The sequence below is a fragment of the Aedes aegypti genome, chromosome 2 (assembly GCF_002204515.2).
Source record: "Aedes aegypti strain LVP_AGWG chromosome 2, AaegL5.0 Primary Assembly, whole genome shotgun sequence".
NCBI classification, from domain to species: domain Eukaryota; kingdom Metazoa; phylum Arthropoda; class Insecta; order Diptera; family Culicidae; genus Aedes; species Aedes aegypti.
In genome coordinates, this window is record NC_035108.1 from 389,656,281 (window position 1) to 389,673,144 (window position 16,864).

The 16,864-nt window shown below is 35.0% G+C and overlaps 1 protein-coding gene across 6 annotated transcripts in view; it reads left to right on the top strand.

Annotated features, from left to right (window-relative positions):
* Positions 1 to 2,833: 2,833 nt before the first annotated feature.
* Positions 2,834 to 16,864, top strand: part of LOC5572795 — a 151,320-nt gene continuing 137,289 nt past the window's right edge. The window contains exons 1-2 of one of the 6 annotated variants that reach the window (XM_021846984.1): positions 2,834 to 3,809; positions 3,962 to 4,100. The gene's annotated coding sequence lies outside the window, so the exon portion shown is untranslated. Of the gene's footprint in view, positions 4,101 to 16,864 lie in introns of all 6 variants that reach the window. The other 5 variants (XM_021846985.1, XM_021846986.1, XM_021846987.1 and 2 more) reach the window with 5 other exon arrangements.

The window sequence follows — 16,864 nt, forward strand, 5'->3', positions numbered from 1 at the left end:
AAATAGTTAAAAAATATGTTGTCATCAAGTTTTCAAAGTTTAACAATAACAAAGTAAATTTACCTCATTAACTAGCAAAGCTTTCAGATTAAATGATACTTTCAGAAAACAGCGTTTTGAAAAATCCTGGATAACTCATAAAACGGCAGATGGTGGCAGCTATTTTTTGTCTACGACCAATCAAGAATATTAGTTTTATTGTCGCGAAGAAAGTAAAGTGGGGACACGAGGGGATTTTTTGTTGTAGCAGTTTGAATTTTTGATGAAAATATGTTGGTTGGTTGGTTTGACTTTATTAACGAGATTTTTAGCCCTGGGCTAGTTCATCTCGGGACCAACGGCTTTACTTCCCTTCCGAAGGAAGTCGTCACTATAACTTTTTGCGTCATAGGTGACTATGTCGGGGATGGGATTGGATCCCAGGTCCTCGGCGTGAAAGGCGAGTGTTCTAACCACTACACCAGGTCCGTCCGTTGAAAAATGCTTATATTGGATTAGCTTTTGATTACCAAATAAGTAAAAATAATTTATTTGTCTACTTGCAATTGCATTTATCTTCAATATTAGTTGTTTTCAAAAGCCTAGGCTGAGAAGGAAAATCTGAAAGTATGCCTAAGCTTCAGTCGATAATTTTAAGTAATAAATTTTTGTGTACCTAGTGTACAAACAGTGAAGTAGCTGAGGAAAAACAGCTATAATATACCGACAAAATAATGAAATATGTTATAAGCATAAACATATCAGTCAGCTTTGCAACTCTGTTTTATCATTCAATCAATCAAAAATCATGAGTAACTTAAATTGCCCCTACAATTTTTTTGCACCAATAATTGTGCCTTTACTGCTCAAGATCGCATAGCCGACGTAAGCTCCAATATGACCAACATGATTTTTTTCGTTGCTATGTATTCTTTACCAAACAATACACTCATTGGACATGCGAACAATACTTAATTGTTCGAAAATATTTGAATTATAAGAGTAAAATGGATTGGCATGAGCACATACACCAACTTATCCGAAGAAACACACGGTTTGTGTAGTGTTTGATCGCATAGTTTAGCCAATGAACCTGGTTGCTATGACTGAAACCAAATGTTTACGTCATTTCATCCATATAATCATTCATCATGCTTACTAATTGGTCGGATAAAATGATGTATGTGTTTTCAGATAACAAAAGTGCGAATTATGTCAAAAAATATCCCTCGGTCAACTTTTGAATTTCAATCGTCAAAAAATGCACAGAATATTTTACTGACAATGGTAACAGATGCAAAAATGCAGTCGATAACACAAAAATGTATGTATTCAATAATTATTGTGGTTACGTCCACCAGGTAGTTGAACCCACGGTGTACTAAAATTAAGAAGGTGATATACTCCGAAAACTGACAGCTACTTGACGACGTCATTCCTATCCACCTCGAACAAATTTGCGAAAAAAATGATCTAGTGGCCTGGAAGGTATATGGTACGATAGGAGTGACGTCACATGTTTACAGTGAAACTTGATATTTACATCAGTAAAGAGCCTGCCTTGTTAATTTTTATGCCGTGGTTGAACCATTCTAAGGAGATCGCAGTGTGCCGCGCGCGACAGCGGGTGTCAACAATTTTTTTCCCGTATTTTTTCGCTTGTACTGCCAAACAGCGTTTTAATGAATTTCGGCTGATGGCTTATAATTGTGTCTTGTGCACCAAAGTTGTGTTTAATTGAAACTATATTCTGCGTCGGTTAAAGATTACTTCGTGTACGTTTTAGTGTTTTCACTGTTTTAGAAAAAAGGATATATAAGTGGATCACTTCAAGAGGACATCAAGTGCCCCATTGGAACGGAAATGAATGTAAAATGCTGAAGCTGGTGATATGTTCCGGTTGGAGAGATTAATCGTCATTTTTTTTATTTGCAATTTGATGACCATTGCGCATTTGCATGGATTTAATTTATTAATCATTTATCATTTAATCGTTAAAAACTATGAATAGTTCGTCACTATAAGTGTCGGCATAAACCCCTATTTCAGTTTGATTGAGATACACGTAACTATTCTTTCATTTGTCGCAATTACTAAAAATCATCTTTGAATAGTTCGGCATTTAAAATGTCGGCGCACTGATTGATAACTTTTTAAGTCGAGGCTACATATATAGCATCACTTACCAAGGTGAACCCTGGTCATGTAGCATTTGAACCCTCCCACTAACCAAACTCCCTCTTGTGAAAACCATGGAGATGCAGAGGTGATCTCGGTCTCTATTAGCAATGGACGTCACATTAACATTCCTTCCCTTCATTGATGACCATAAGGACGTGGACGGCACCGTTATTGACATAAGAAAATTTGGAGTCCTCGAAATTGTACATTGAAGATGGTATGCTACTCCCAAGCTACTGTTGGTTCCCTGTGCAATTTTGGTTGTTCCAGTCAATCACGGAGTAGCAACTACGAATTGTACTTTCATCAATGCTTTGCTTATGCTTATGCTAATTATTGTGGTTACATCGACCATGCGAACATGGGCAGTTTAGTAACGGTGCAGTTTTAGTTTGGATCCTTTAATAAAACGATTCATTATGGGACTCTCCACTATGTGTACTGAAAAACTATTATAGTTGCAAATGCATCTTAAATTCCATAAATATTTTACGATTGCTTGTATAATTTTCGTATCATAAATTATAAAAAAAATATCGCATGGTTTTTAATTTTGTTAGTGCGAGGGTTGTCAAAACACGCTCCCTCACTATTGGAGCTATCTCTACTGAAGGAGCGTTTACCCTATGTTAAAGTGAAATAAGGTCTAAAGTCTGAACATCAACTGAAACCCGCATTAGAATGAAACGCACATTTCGGGGGGTTCTTTTTTCTGATAAAAGTATGTCCTCTAGTTAGAACTCGGGTGCGCTCTCGGGGGGCTCATTTTGCTCCAGTTCACCGCCGCTCATTCATGGTTTCTAAATTCGAAGCTTTTCGGTTCTCGTTGTACCTATTTCTTGCGTCCATGCGGTGAGCTGAGCCGGAGCGGTAGTAGCTCGACGAAGAGTAAGATTTTTCAGTTTAGTTAGCATCGAGAGCTCGCGCCGAGTAGTCGAAGTTTTCGTCGTCGTCCTCGTCGTTGTTACCGTGCGTGTCTACCGGAGGCATCTCTGAGAGCAGTGAACGCAACGCTGTTCTGTCTGCAGATCATTCTATGATTCTAACAAACGCTCTATATACTTAGAGGACTGCTGCAGGATACAGTTGGAGTTCACATTTGTTCGGCGCAATTGTGTTCTAAACGAGCCGGTTTCGTGTCTGCTATCGACGGCTTTGGATTCGATGGTAGGAAATTCAGAACTCACAAGTGTATGGAAATTAAATTAAGTCCAAGAATCGTACACATAATGTAGCTCGTTGTCGTGCTACTATAATGTAGTGCTTACCAGTCGAGGATATTCTGTGTGAAAGTGAAACCAGATCAAAACAAAATGGATCTGTAGATTGTTGATGTACTGTTATATACTCACTTTTGAGAAGGATTCGTGGAAAACACCTCAGAATTCGTCGAATTCACGACAAGTTGGTAGAACAGTCCCTAGAGCTAGTCGACAGAACAGCACAATTGTTTATGTTTTCCGTTGCCTCCGTTGGCCATCTCCGAGGATAGCGTCGTGAGTTTACGTTTAGCCTTGTGGTGCTGATAAAAATACACCAACAAAAAAAATTGTCAACGGCAATAAATTTTTTGCGGGAAGTGGAAAGCATCGACCGAAGAGCAGATACTTACTGCGTGGAAAGGAAATCTAACGTAATAAGTGCTCATGGTACGTACGTAGGTGTGCGATTGCGAAGAAAATATCACAAGAAGGTGATGGTGATAAGTGGTAACGCTGAAGCTTGTGTTTTCTTCAATTAATTCAAAAGAAAAAAAAAGTGTGCTTCGGTGGTGGAATAAAATGTGATGATTTTTATTTAGAAAACCGTGATATTATACTATTACCTCTCCATAGAGTGTTTGTGGCGACCAAGTGAAATCGGGTAAAAGTACAGAATATTTCATCAGTATCATCAAAATCGATCTGGGATATTAGTAATTAATGTTTAAATTAGCTTAGGTGAGTACCTAGAATAAAAATAATTATTTGGGGGGATTAGAGCATTTAAGGATCATAGCATTATACACAATGCATCGAAATGCCGATTTAGAGTCGGAGGGAAAGGCATGGTCGGGGTTCGTAGATTAAGGAGAGATCTTCCTGTGTCAGGACAGAACCTTATATCACAGACAAACAGACGAAACAGCTAGAACATTTATCAACTCAAAACATAGTATCGCGAACATTAACGCCCAATGCTAAAACCACTGTGTTTGGTCAACCGCGAACTAGGTGGCGGTAGTGCGCAAACGTCAAACTCGAACAAAAGTGATGCGAGCGCCTCGAGGGCTCCATCGGCCAAGGGCTTGTTCATAAATTTTATAACGCTGAAAGGGTGGGTGTTCTGCTGGTGTTACGGTTCATACAAAATTTGTAGAATACTCATACAAAAAAACGTTACGAAGGGGTGGGTGGGTGTCAAAAATTGCCATTTTTAGCGTTATGGCACGGTGTCTTTGTGGATGAACTTTATTACAAAAAAATAGGTAAGTCTGAAATTTCGAACTTAAAACAATAAGACTTTGCTCTTTCATTTGCGACCAAAATCAAAATAATCGGTCGGGGGATCCAGAACATTTTTTTTTATTTTGTGTGAAGTATTCATGGATATGTGTTTTTGTACCGACACACATTGCGTTGAACATAGATACGGGACAAACTGCAAGATCAAACAATTCGAACACCTTGGCTTGGAAAGTAAAGTTGTTCTTGCTTAAAAGAGCTGTAATAAGCATATATGACATATGATATACGCATAATTGCAAAACTGTCTCAAACGTCTCTTTAGTTATTGTCCACGAAAAACCTTGAAAATCGTACTTAAATTGGACATAATGATGTAAGAAGTTATTAGGAAAAATTTTTAATAGGTGAAGATGCATCGATATCAAACCTCGAACTTTCAAGAGCTTGTTTGTAGATTTGTATCTTGAGAACCTGACAACCTTTTGCGTTGAACATTTTATTGATTAGTCACCACCAGCGAGTGACCAGTGAGTTACCGGTTGTCTGCTTCTCGAGTCCTCCGATAATTTTGTAAGGCTTGTCACGCATGGCTTAAACACCCCCCCCCCTTGGAGCGTGACGTAATTTGTGCATGACCCCTAGATACAAAGGTGACTTATCCGCCTTTCAAACAACACAATTTCAGTTATTCGAATTAACTAGTAGAGGGCTTCGCATGTGATAAACCTTGTTATAAGGCATGTAATATACTTGCCCCATGGTGCTGAAAAATACGCTAATCTGGATGGTATTTGAGATGTTTCAAATCTTATATTTTTTATGTTATTTTCTTAATGGCACAGTGCTTATGAAAAGATCAGAAAAAAGATTATGAGGCTAAAATGGGTTTGTGATTTTTGTACTTGTTTGCAGTACTATAACCCCATATTAACCCAACTACCGGCAGCTTCATATTTTTAAAATATTCAAATCGCGATAACTTTTTTGTTTCTCAATATTTTTGAAAAAAAATTTCCACAACTTCTCAAAAAACTCTCTTATTTTCAGAATCTGTATCGGTTTTGAGCATTGGTCATCTATAGTCGGAGATATTCCTTGGGGGACCGACGCATAGCCATAACTCTCGTAATTATCTTTGGCTACAGATTTTTTCTCATATTCGGTTATTCGCTTTTCAAAACTGAACTTTGATGAAAGTCTATTGTGAAGAAATTAAACAAATCGATGTAACTGTTTTTGAGCAATGAGCTTTTATATTTTTGGTACCACTCTAGCCGTAACGAGATCTTGAAAATTTCTTAAAACATCATATTGAAATTTTATATGGGAAGTGTCGGTCCCCCAAGGAACACCGAAATATTTTTTAAACCAGTTGACCAATGGTCAATACCGACATAGATTCCATAGGTAGAAGAGTTTTTTGAGAAGTTGTGAAAAAATGGTGGAAAAATATAGAGAAACAAAAAAGTTATCGCGATTCAAATATATTTTTGTGCTGAAAAAATGAAGCTGCCGGTAGAGGGGTTAAGCTAAATAATAGCAAACAAACTCATGAATACCTCTTCTGCTATCTGTCGAATTGAATTTCTCTCTTCAGCAAATTTCTTTATTATGGTTTTAAGAAAGAGCTTTTACAATGGGATAATGAGTTTGTACTTACATTACAGTACAAGCGTGTTTGGAACATACCTCAAAATTTCTTCATAGTAATTTCCATATAAACCTACATTGTCTTTGAGCCACCTTAAATCACCACCTAGAAAGCTGCGAATTTCACATAACACTATTTTTATAGTAAGGATAGTAAGGAACATATGTGAGATTGAATTCTCAAACATTTTTTTAATTTTGAACCGCCCTAATGTACTTAAACACATAGATAGGCAAATTAAAACATATGTGCAAGTCTCTCGAAATAAAAAAAAAAAAAAAATACTCTGGACCCCCCGACCGATTATTTTGATTTTAGCAGCAAATTAACGCGAGAAACCTAGACTTTATTGTGGAGAAGTTTCAGACTTACCTATTTTTTTGTAATAAACTTGTTCTACGAAACACACCGTGTATGGAATATGTGAATGAACCCCAACTACAAAATATTGGAATTGAGCGCTATTCTGCTGTACGATGAAAATAATTCGAGTGTTACGTCTGTTTGTCTGTGCTTATATCATCAATTTGAGATATTAGTATAAAACACACATTCAAATTCTGGACAGCTTCAAATTCCGGACATTCTACTTTGTATGATGGGAAACATTTCACAAAAATTGTTCATACCTTGCCTATAATAACAAATCGTTTTAATGAACAAATATGTACAAACTTAAAAAATTAGAAACTTCCTTAGTTGTCTTTTGAATGGTATAAGTAATGAGCTTATATGATTTGACTTTTATAGTTATAATTTACATGAGTTGTCAGGAATTAAACCTCGCTATACGAGACCGACAATTCTCACCCACGCACAGTGATGCGAGGGCGGAAAATAGTCGAAAAACTAACTTGCACTATTATTTCCCAAAATATTTTCATATTTTTATACGATAATCAAATAGTATTTTTCCAAGGTTTCATAAATATTGAGCGAAAATTGAAGTCTTGAGAGCATTTTGTAGAACACGACCGATGTAATTGTGTTTTTTGCTCCTATTTAATATATATGGAGAAAACCAAATGAAATTCAATTTAGTTTTCAAATAGGTTTTTTGTCGTTTGACTAATCGAATTGAATGTGACAATTCTGAGTGCGGTAATATATTAATGAGTGTAATGAATATTTCTATTTGGGTGCTAATCAAAGGGCATATTTGTTTAAAAATCATTTTATAAGATACTAATATAATGATGCTGAAGGTGTACATTCTCAAACCATTCACTAGCTGGGCTCAAGTGCTGTATAGCTTGACGAAGCCAAATCACATGTTGATAACATAAAATTCAGATATATTAAGAAATCGCCTTAAAATGTGTTGATCACAAAATAAAATGAAAAATGGTTCTAAAACATGTACAATCTAGTCAACCAGAGTAAAGAAACTTTTTAAGAATGTCAGAAATACATTTCAGGACTTTTTTCCATCTTCTGTATGGACAGGCATCACTGTGTCACGCCACTCGTAGCATAAAACCAATCTTATGTAGTTCAAATATCGAAAATGCGCTGTTCAATATAGGCCACAAGAATCAGTTTCGGCTACATTATTAACCTCGGCTCCTAAATTGGACAATTACTTTGATTACTTATGAGAGTGGAAAGATTAGAAATATCCTGGCCCAATTAGGTGAATTGCAGTCAAAATAATAAGCAATATTTTTTGCTTTTTGTTTTTGAATCGATTCGGACGAATAAATAAATGTAGCCTTAACATGTTAATGTTTTCTGTAAAATACAAAATGTTTCATGCTAATTTCCTGTGTTAAGGTGAAACATCTCGGAATCCAAAGATGGCCGGCACAATGGCCGACTTGTGCCCCTACTCACGTTTTCAAAGGCACTAAACTGGAGAAATTGTAGGCAATCGTTTCTGATATATTTATTTTAAGCTTTCTGCTGGTGCACAAAGTCAAAATAAAAAGTACACTGCTGTTGGATGTTTTCTTCACACGATATGTGCCTTTGAAATTTCAGTGCAATCTTAGAAGTTGATTCCACCTTTTGTTTCACCTTAAACGTATAAACCAATTGGCTACAATTGACTCTATAACTAAAACCAATGCATCTACGGATTCGCGTCTTGTTAGTATTTTTTTTAAATTTGCGCGTGTTTTGCTGAACAGTTCTTCATGATAGCCCAAGCAATCGTACTGTTTCTTGCGTTTCGTTTGTGTGTGCTCGATAGATTATCGATGGGTGAGCTCGGTTCATGCTTCGATTTCACATGAGTAAAATACACACATATGTGTGGTGACAACGGTTTCAGTTTTTAAGTTATTGTATTTCCCCGAAAACATTGGTTGTTACTTAAAGTGTCGGCATACTCCAATTCATATTTTACACAGAACATAGTATATAAAAGATCATAGAGATTGGACCTGTTCACATTTTAAAAAAGTTCTCCGACTCTTCGTGCCACATCAAAATCTGAACTTATTTATCGAAACAAGTTTTTTGTCCAAAAAGGTGTGTACTGTAATCCGGGGTATCATTGATCAGCGGGGTAACATTGATCGGAATGACTCATCACGTAATAAGTTGGTATCATCATTTATTGATGAAACATTTCCAAACATTAATTGCTTCTCTTTCTTATATTTATAAGCTATTGAAAAAAAAAAAAGATTTTTGCAAAAATTGCGTTAACTTTATGCGTAAATTTGTCAAGTTTGCTAAATAATGATTTCAATGGTTAAGGATGACACTACCAAAGATTCATGGCTCACATACGTTCTGCAAGCGATATGAGCAAGGAAAATGCGGGTCTCACTATAAATTACTGTTAAGAATGTAGAATTCCCTTAGGAAATTGCCTACCTTTAGGCGTATTCCGCTCTTCGAGGTGTTTTTAATTTTAAAATAACTTCAAAAGTAAATGAGATGTAAGCGTTTGGACATCATATTTGGCTTCAGGGGCCATGATTTATGTAAGTAATGACATTTTCATTATTACCGAACGTTGTTTACATGGATGATCAATGTTACCCCAGCTAAATGAAAAAATCACATATAACATTTTTGTAAACATGCTTAAAGCTTTCAAAAAGCAAAATACAGTATATAATCACGAGCTATGGGTGGCAGTACTTGTTTTTAAAATATAAAACTATCAACATTTGCATTTTTGGAATAAATATTTAAGAAATATTCTCTAAACTGATCAATGTTACCCCGGATTACGGTATGTTTTTTGGGCCGAAAGAGATTGTATCTTTATTTGGTTCCATGCAATGAAAGTTCGACTAAAAATTACAATTTTCACGTCACAAAACAACAAACAGCCATAACTTTTCTAAATCTCAATTGAATTTTATTATATTTGGAGTGAAAGTCTCTTACTTGAATAGCATTCGAACGACCATTTTTAAGTTTTGTTTTAAACTGAGCTAGAAATCTTAAAAAGAAACTCTTACCGCACTCAAACTTTTGCCTTACTCTACTCTAGTAAAAAAATCTCGAAAAAAGCAATATATTTTTACAATTTGCCATATGACTTCCAATGAAAATCTTATTGCATTTTGTATCCAATTCAACTTCTATTTCATATGAGTGTTACGGACCTATCGTTAATACATCATTTTCTTGTGGGAATTAATTTTCACTTCGAAATTTTTGAAAATGTATCACTCTATACCCTAATATATCATATTTTTGGGTTTCAGGAACGCATTTAGATGAAAAGGTAAAAAAAAACACAAATCGATTTGATACACCTCTAAAACTGTACCAAATTGGCTCATTTTTGGACAGATTGCTTGTTTTGATAAATAAATTTGGAATTTGATGTGTCAAGGGTACCTTAGAAAAAGTATACAGGTCTAATGCAGATGCAGAGATACACTTGATACACTCCTCCTCTTTCCCAACGACATTAACGCATGCCGTACTATGAAAATACAGGAATACAACACACACGTCCTTTTGTATGGTAATGATTTCACTTGTGCCAATTTTAAATGTCACGCTTCAAAAAGTGAATGAAAAAACTACAAAAACGCTTATATCTTTTCATAGGAAAATTTTAGTCTTCGAAGAAAATGTGTATTTTGTTCATATCTAAAACTCTTCAGAACATAGTAGGCCTGGAAAGTTGATATTTTAGTTATGATGGACCGATGCACGAGCTCACTAATCTGACATTTGAGAGGTGCCAAATTCACTTGTGACCATGGTACGTAAATAACACGGCACCGCTCAAACGTCAACGGGTAAACGCGTGCGCTGGTCCATTGAGGAAAACCCGATTTTTTGACATTAAAATTCTAAAGTTACCTATATCTCCTAAACTATAAGATGTAGAAAAAATTGATGTTGTAGAAAGTTTTCATATTTTCAACAATCTACAACATTTTATCTGTTTTGGGTCACCGTCGATTTTTATATTTTTCGACTATTGGTAATTTTCGGTGATGTCATCTCCGAAATATATAATCTACCACATTGTAGAAAATTTTATTGTGCTATCTTTTGAAATAAAAAAGATTGAGAGCGAATTTATAAAGCCATGAAATATGGCGCTTAGGACACTTTTGCATATAACGCGCCTTGACCAGGCAAACAAATGTTCAGAAGACACCAAAATGCTATCTTTTATATTTTCGAAGTTATTAATTTATTCCACTTAATTTCGCTGGAGATTCTTGAATCCTTGAAGAATTCCTTAGAGTAATTTCTGGTTGGATGCCAAAGGGAACGTATGGAACAATCTTAAAATTCTTGAAATTTTCTGTTTCAGCTGGTTAAACTATTGAAAAATTTCTGGACATCTATTTGAACATTTTCTTGGAGGAACCTCTGAAGGTAATTTTGGAGGAATCCTTGGAGAGATTTCGAATGATGCTCATCGAGGAATTTCTTTGGGAATCCTCAGATGAATTACTGAATTTATACAGGAAATCATTGACGACTCTCCTGAGAAATTTCCAGAACCACTAGTGGTGGAATCTATGACCAAATCTTGGGCGTAAATAAAATCCAAATCCGGTGAAAAAAAAAATGCCAGGGATATTAAGCTTATGTTTGAATTTTTAAGAAGTTGCCTTCAGCATTTATATATCAAAAATAAATGCGATCTGATTCACTTATTGAAGATTTCTTCAACTTCACCATAGAATTAGGATTCTGCTCAAGATCTCATCAGATATCTTTTGACGATTCTCATTACAGCCTTCAATATATCTAGAACGTAATCTGTCAACAGTATTATACGGAATTCAAAAAGATCTGCGAAATTATCTTAAATAAATCTACCAGAAATTCGTCAAAAATATGTTAAAAATATTTTTAAGGAATTCCACCTCAGATTTTTCTAATTGTTTTTATTTCGATTCTCCAGAGATTTCATAAATAATCACTCCAAAGTTTATTCAAGAAACCATTTCTCGGAATACCTCGTATTTCTTCAATGAGTCTTCAGCAATAACTCAAGACTTTTGTTTGGGATTGTATTTTTGTAGTGTTATCATAAGTTTCTTCGTAACACAAGGCTTCATGAATTGTTTCAAGAGTTCCAACAAAGAACTTCATGGGGATTTCTCCTATAATCCAAGATGGCACCTTCAGAAATTCTTCTGTATATTTCTAAAGACATTTTTCATGCTTTCCTTTTGAACTCGATTTAGGAATTATATATTTTTGGGAATCACTTAAGTATTTTTTCCTTAGTAAATTCATAAAATTCCTTTAGAAATTGTATGAAAGTTTTGAATAAATTTATGAACTACTTCATAAATTCCTCAAAAAGTTCCAATTCTTCATATTTTTTTATAAATTCTTGAAGAAAATTAACCTTAGACCAAAAAATTTGTCCAGGAATACCTCTTAGAACTACTCCAAGCACAATTTCAAAGATTTTTCCAGAAATTCTACAAAGTTTCTGCTGGATTTTTTTTTAGAATTTACACCAAACTATTTTTTTTATCATTCTGGGCAATTTGTCCTGAAATTGCGAAGATTATAAAAGCCAAATCCTGGAAAACTCTCTACAGGAATCCCTAGACAATTTGTGGGGAAATTTCTGTCTGATTCCTAGGAGGAAAACTGTCTCGTCTGGAGAAATTTGAGAGTCATTCCTACAAGAAATGCTTGTGAAATATATTTCTGGGAATTCTTAGGTGAACTTTATGAAATCCTTACATCCCGCGGTTTGACTGTCGTTCAATGGGACTTAAAACTTTTGAAGGTATTAATAGGCCCATTACTCAGACAACAAATTGAACCAAGACGCGTTTCAAATTCCACTTTGCTAACTGTGAATGGAAAAGGATGTGGATGACCTCCATAGTTTAATGTTTCATGCAAAAAGGTTAAAGAGGTTGTGTATAATGATCCCTTTGCATGAAGTTCGTAAATATACTTTTCATGTCGCCCCCTCTAGTGGAAATCTTGGCTACGCCCATGAACCAAATTATTGATGGAATCTCTGGAATCATATCCGAAGAATGATTACTTATAATGGAATTACTGAAGGAATCCAAGAGAAACTTCTGGGAGATCCACTAAAAAAATTTCTGATGATATTGGCGGAATTCTGCACAACTGGTTGAATACTTATGCACTATGTACCCATCATAATACTTTTACTGACCGAATATTTTCCACAAAAAAAACTAAATCGCTCCAGAAGTATTTCCGGCAAGAAATCCTGGATAAGATCGCGGAGGAATCTTTGTATTACTTGGTATTCCAGGATGAATCCCTGGAAAAATTCCAGAAGGTACGTCGAAATAACCTCTACAAATAGTTGGGTACAATTCGTAGAAGAATTCCTGGAGAACCCGGTGACATTCCGTTAAGCAATGCCTAAAGATTAAAGAGCTTTTCGTCAAAATATAATCAAATTCCTCGATATGAATTATTTATCGGATTGGATATATAAAATCTCCCGCGTTGTGCTAATCTGCATATGACACCTCATTCGGGTCAGCGTGACGTGAAATGAAACGGCGGCTGCGACGCTCAGCTGCAATGTGCATCAATTTTTACCCATCTCGACTGTGATTCGCCTCTCCTGCCAAAGTGAATCATGTTATATATAATTTTGTAATGTATCAATAACAACCTTGAATTGTGTTTTCTGAATCGTTTGATAACGAATCGTGATTGTTGTTATTTATACTATCAAGATCAAAACCGTGATGATCACCCGTCGTATCAATTCGTAATATCTCTTCGGGTGCTAATTTCCTACGTTTATTAAATGGTGAAATTGGCGAGACTCGATATAAAGTGGATTGTTTTTTCTTAACTTTTTCCTAAACATTTGTTTTTGACCTGAATGTTATTTCTTATCTAATCACGTTTTGGGATTTGTTTTTATTTTCATTTTTATTAATGGACATCTTTTTTTATATTGTTCATCTTCAAGTCTTTTAGCAATAGGTTTAAAATTATAAAATTACCTTTTGAAGTGTTCAACAAATTTGCTAGATTTAAGACACTTCATCAATTGGCGACTGAATCTTTTTAATAAATTTATGAGTTTTGAGACTTCTGTAGTAATATAACTAAAATATCAACAGAAACAAAATGTAAAGTCAATCAAGAGGAATTTGTAATGCGATAATAGATTTTCATGTGAATTTCTTTAAAACTCATTTACAAAATATTTACAAAATATCAAGCCGCAAGAAGGTTTTATTTAAGAATCAAAAACTGCACTTCCTAATGACTGTGAACAACTCATTAAAGATAATAAGCAGACTGATAGTATATTTCTAGGACATGAATTGAATGGCAAGTAAACGAGGAGAATGATTTCTATTAGATACCAAAGATACCAATTGCTTGCCAGAATTCCTTACAAGACACAATACATTTCAAAGATAAGATTGAATATTAAAATTCATCTGTAAAAAATGGATGCGAAAAATGTTGACACCCATTTTTTACCCATGCTTGACATTGTCAATTTACTTTCTTCGGGGGTGGTGGCACACGCCCCATCATTGGGCAACCGCGCCAATGTTTATTCCATTCCTTCTTCAGTATTTTATATTGCTCGAGGTGTTTCGGTCACGGTATTCCACTCGGCCATTGGATGCGAATTATCTCAACATTCAGTGGCCGTGACGACTTTTTTTTCTCTTTGTGCCGGAGGATTCTTCTAGGGTAAGATGATTAATTTTGGACTTTCTAATTTATAATAAAAGCTACATTAAATGCAGAAATGAAATCATTGTATTTATTACTTTGTGAAATAATTTGAATAATTAAGATAATTCAAATAAAATCAATAGTTACATATGAGCCACTTAACCTAGATTGTGATTCAAAATTGATATTTCGCGTAATTTTTTCCCCAAAGTGAATCACTATCTTAAATATACTGAATGGAAAATTAGGAGAAGATTGTGATAATGAAACTTCTTGACCTTGAAAATTATTGCGTGTCTTTTGTGGCTTATATCAGGAAAGATTTCATTCGCGTGACTGCCTTTTCATTTGTCAGCTATCTTTCTTCCTCCCAGAACCCGTCCCTTCATTTCCCATCCTTTGTATATCGCTCTCCTTAAGCTGAAGTTAACTTTGAAAAAAATGTTTTGTGACTCTTCGCTATTTATTTTCTACGTGAAACGGAACAAAAGCAATAAGATATGGAATTTTTGTCAGTATTATGTAGCTCCTAATGGATATTAGACTTAATGATTTGAGAGATGCTGATAAGTAGTAGTCCCTCAGGTCAGTACTTGTGTTAGTTCCTTTGATTCATTCGATGCAGATTTGTTTGGGCTCCGTCGTGCTGTTTTGTATTTCATGTTTGAAAGGAATATTTTTTTTTGCGTTAAAATTTTTATTCTACCTAAATGTTTGTTGGGAATGTACCAATTACCCTGCGGAACACGTTTGTGTCTCAAGCACCAAAATACCGTTATTTACTTATTTAAGGATTGCTGAATCCATCGCCGTTCTCAATAATATCATAGCACGTCTAGTTTTCGAGATATAGACTGTTGAAAATGCAAAATTTGACCATTTAAGCCAACTAGCATGCAAGTTCGACAGCTTGTATGGTAATTTATTTGCTTCATTTGCCACAGAATTCAAACTTCACGTGTATAACAATACTTATCAACAAAGTTCATGATATTTTCGATGTATTTTGGTGGTTTAGAAGAGTATTATGTTTAACCATAAAGGAGAAACGAATAATTTTATATGGAGTCTGAAAAAATCGATTTAATGTAAATTATATCTTGAAATTTATACTAAATTATTTCTTAATTAAATGTTTAGGTTCGATTTTGCATACCTGCTCGATTGGATCACAAAAAAGCTTGATATATAATACCTTAAATTGCATGTAAACATCAATAAATCCAGTGTTTTATACAACTTTAACGACCTGTAGCCAGTGTTGATAGACTCACACTCAAATCTCAATCAATACACTCTCCCGTGTGAGCAAACTCATTAGAGATCTGCTTCGCAAATATCACGCTTGAGATTTGGATGCAAAATCACTCAATCAACTCAAACCGTAAAAAATGATTCAGTCGCAAAACCCGTCAAAAACTCGTGAAACCCGAATGTTGTTTACCTTAGAAAGGATTACTATATTTTTACCAGACTAACAAGAAATTATTGCCGTGTGTGAGTAAACTGTGGAAAAACGAGACTATGAGTAAAAAAAGTGAGCCAACTCATCCATGATTTTTTGACTGCTGAGTTGCGTGAAAAATCTCAAGCGTGAGTTATGAGAAATTGAGTTTTTCAGAACACTGCCTGTAGCTAAAAATTGTGACGTGCTAGAGCATTTCTGATAACGGCATCAGATTTGACGACCCCAAATCTTCTGAAGACACATAATTTGATTCTTGAGACACGCAAAATGTCATTTTTGTTACGCTGGCCTTAACTAAAATGCGTTTTCATGTTTTCTGTTGTAGCCTTGTATCTATTAACACATTTGATAAAGATTGAAGTTCTGAAGTCAACTGTGGATATACTTTTATACTCAATTTCTTTATTTGTTCATCTAGAAATACAAACATTACTTTTTAAACCAATCCATCCTTTGATGAACGATTATATGTATGTTTTGATGTAAACACCTGGTCACTAGCATAACAACCTGGATTATACGCTAAGCTATCCGAACAACCGGTAGACAAATTGAAAATATCGGATAGGTTGGTGTATGCACTCAGCCCGGTTTCCTCCTATAATTCAAATATATTGTAACAAAAAAGTGTTGTTTGCATTTCCAACAAGTGAATTTTTGATTAACAATGCATAGAAATAAATACATTTTGGTTATATTGGCGCTTACGTCGATTATGCGAACATGGGCAGTATGAGGGACCATCTACTAAGGACACCCAACCTACGCATAGCCTTCCTTATTCTTGAAGGCGGCGAAATCAATGAGTATGAGGCCGTGTTTGTTTTTATCAAGTCAATGTGCCTTAACCATTCCTATATGAATTCAGTCGGGTCTTCTAATAAACGCATTCCAATAACGCGCACTTGTGTAAGACATACTAGAGCGTTAAAGAAGACTCAGAGTTTATGGGATTTCATCAATTTGTGGGTGTTGTTGAATATCTCGTATGTGTTAAGAGACAGCACAGTACTGTATTCGGCGAAGTTTCAACACTCA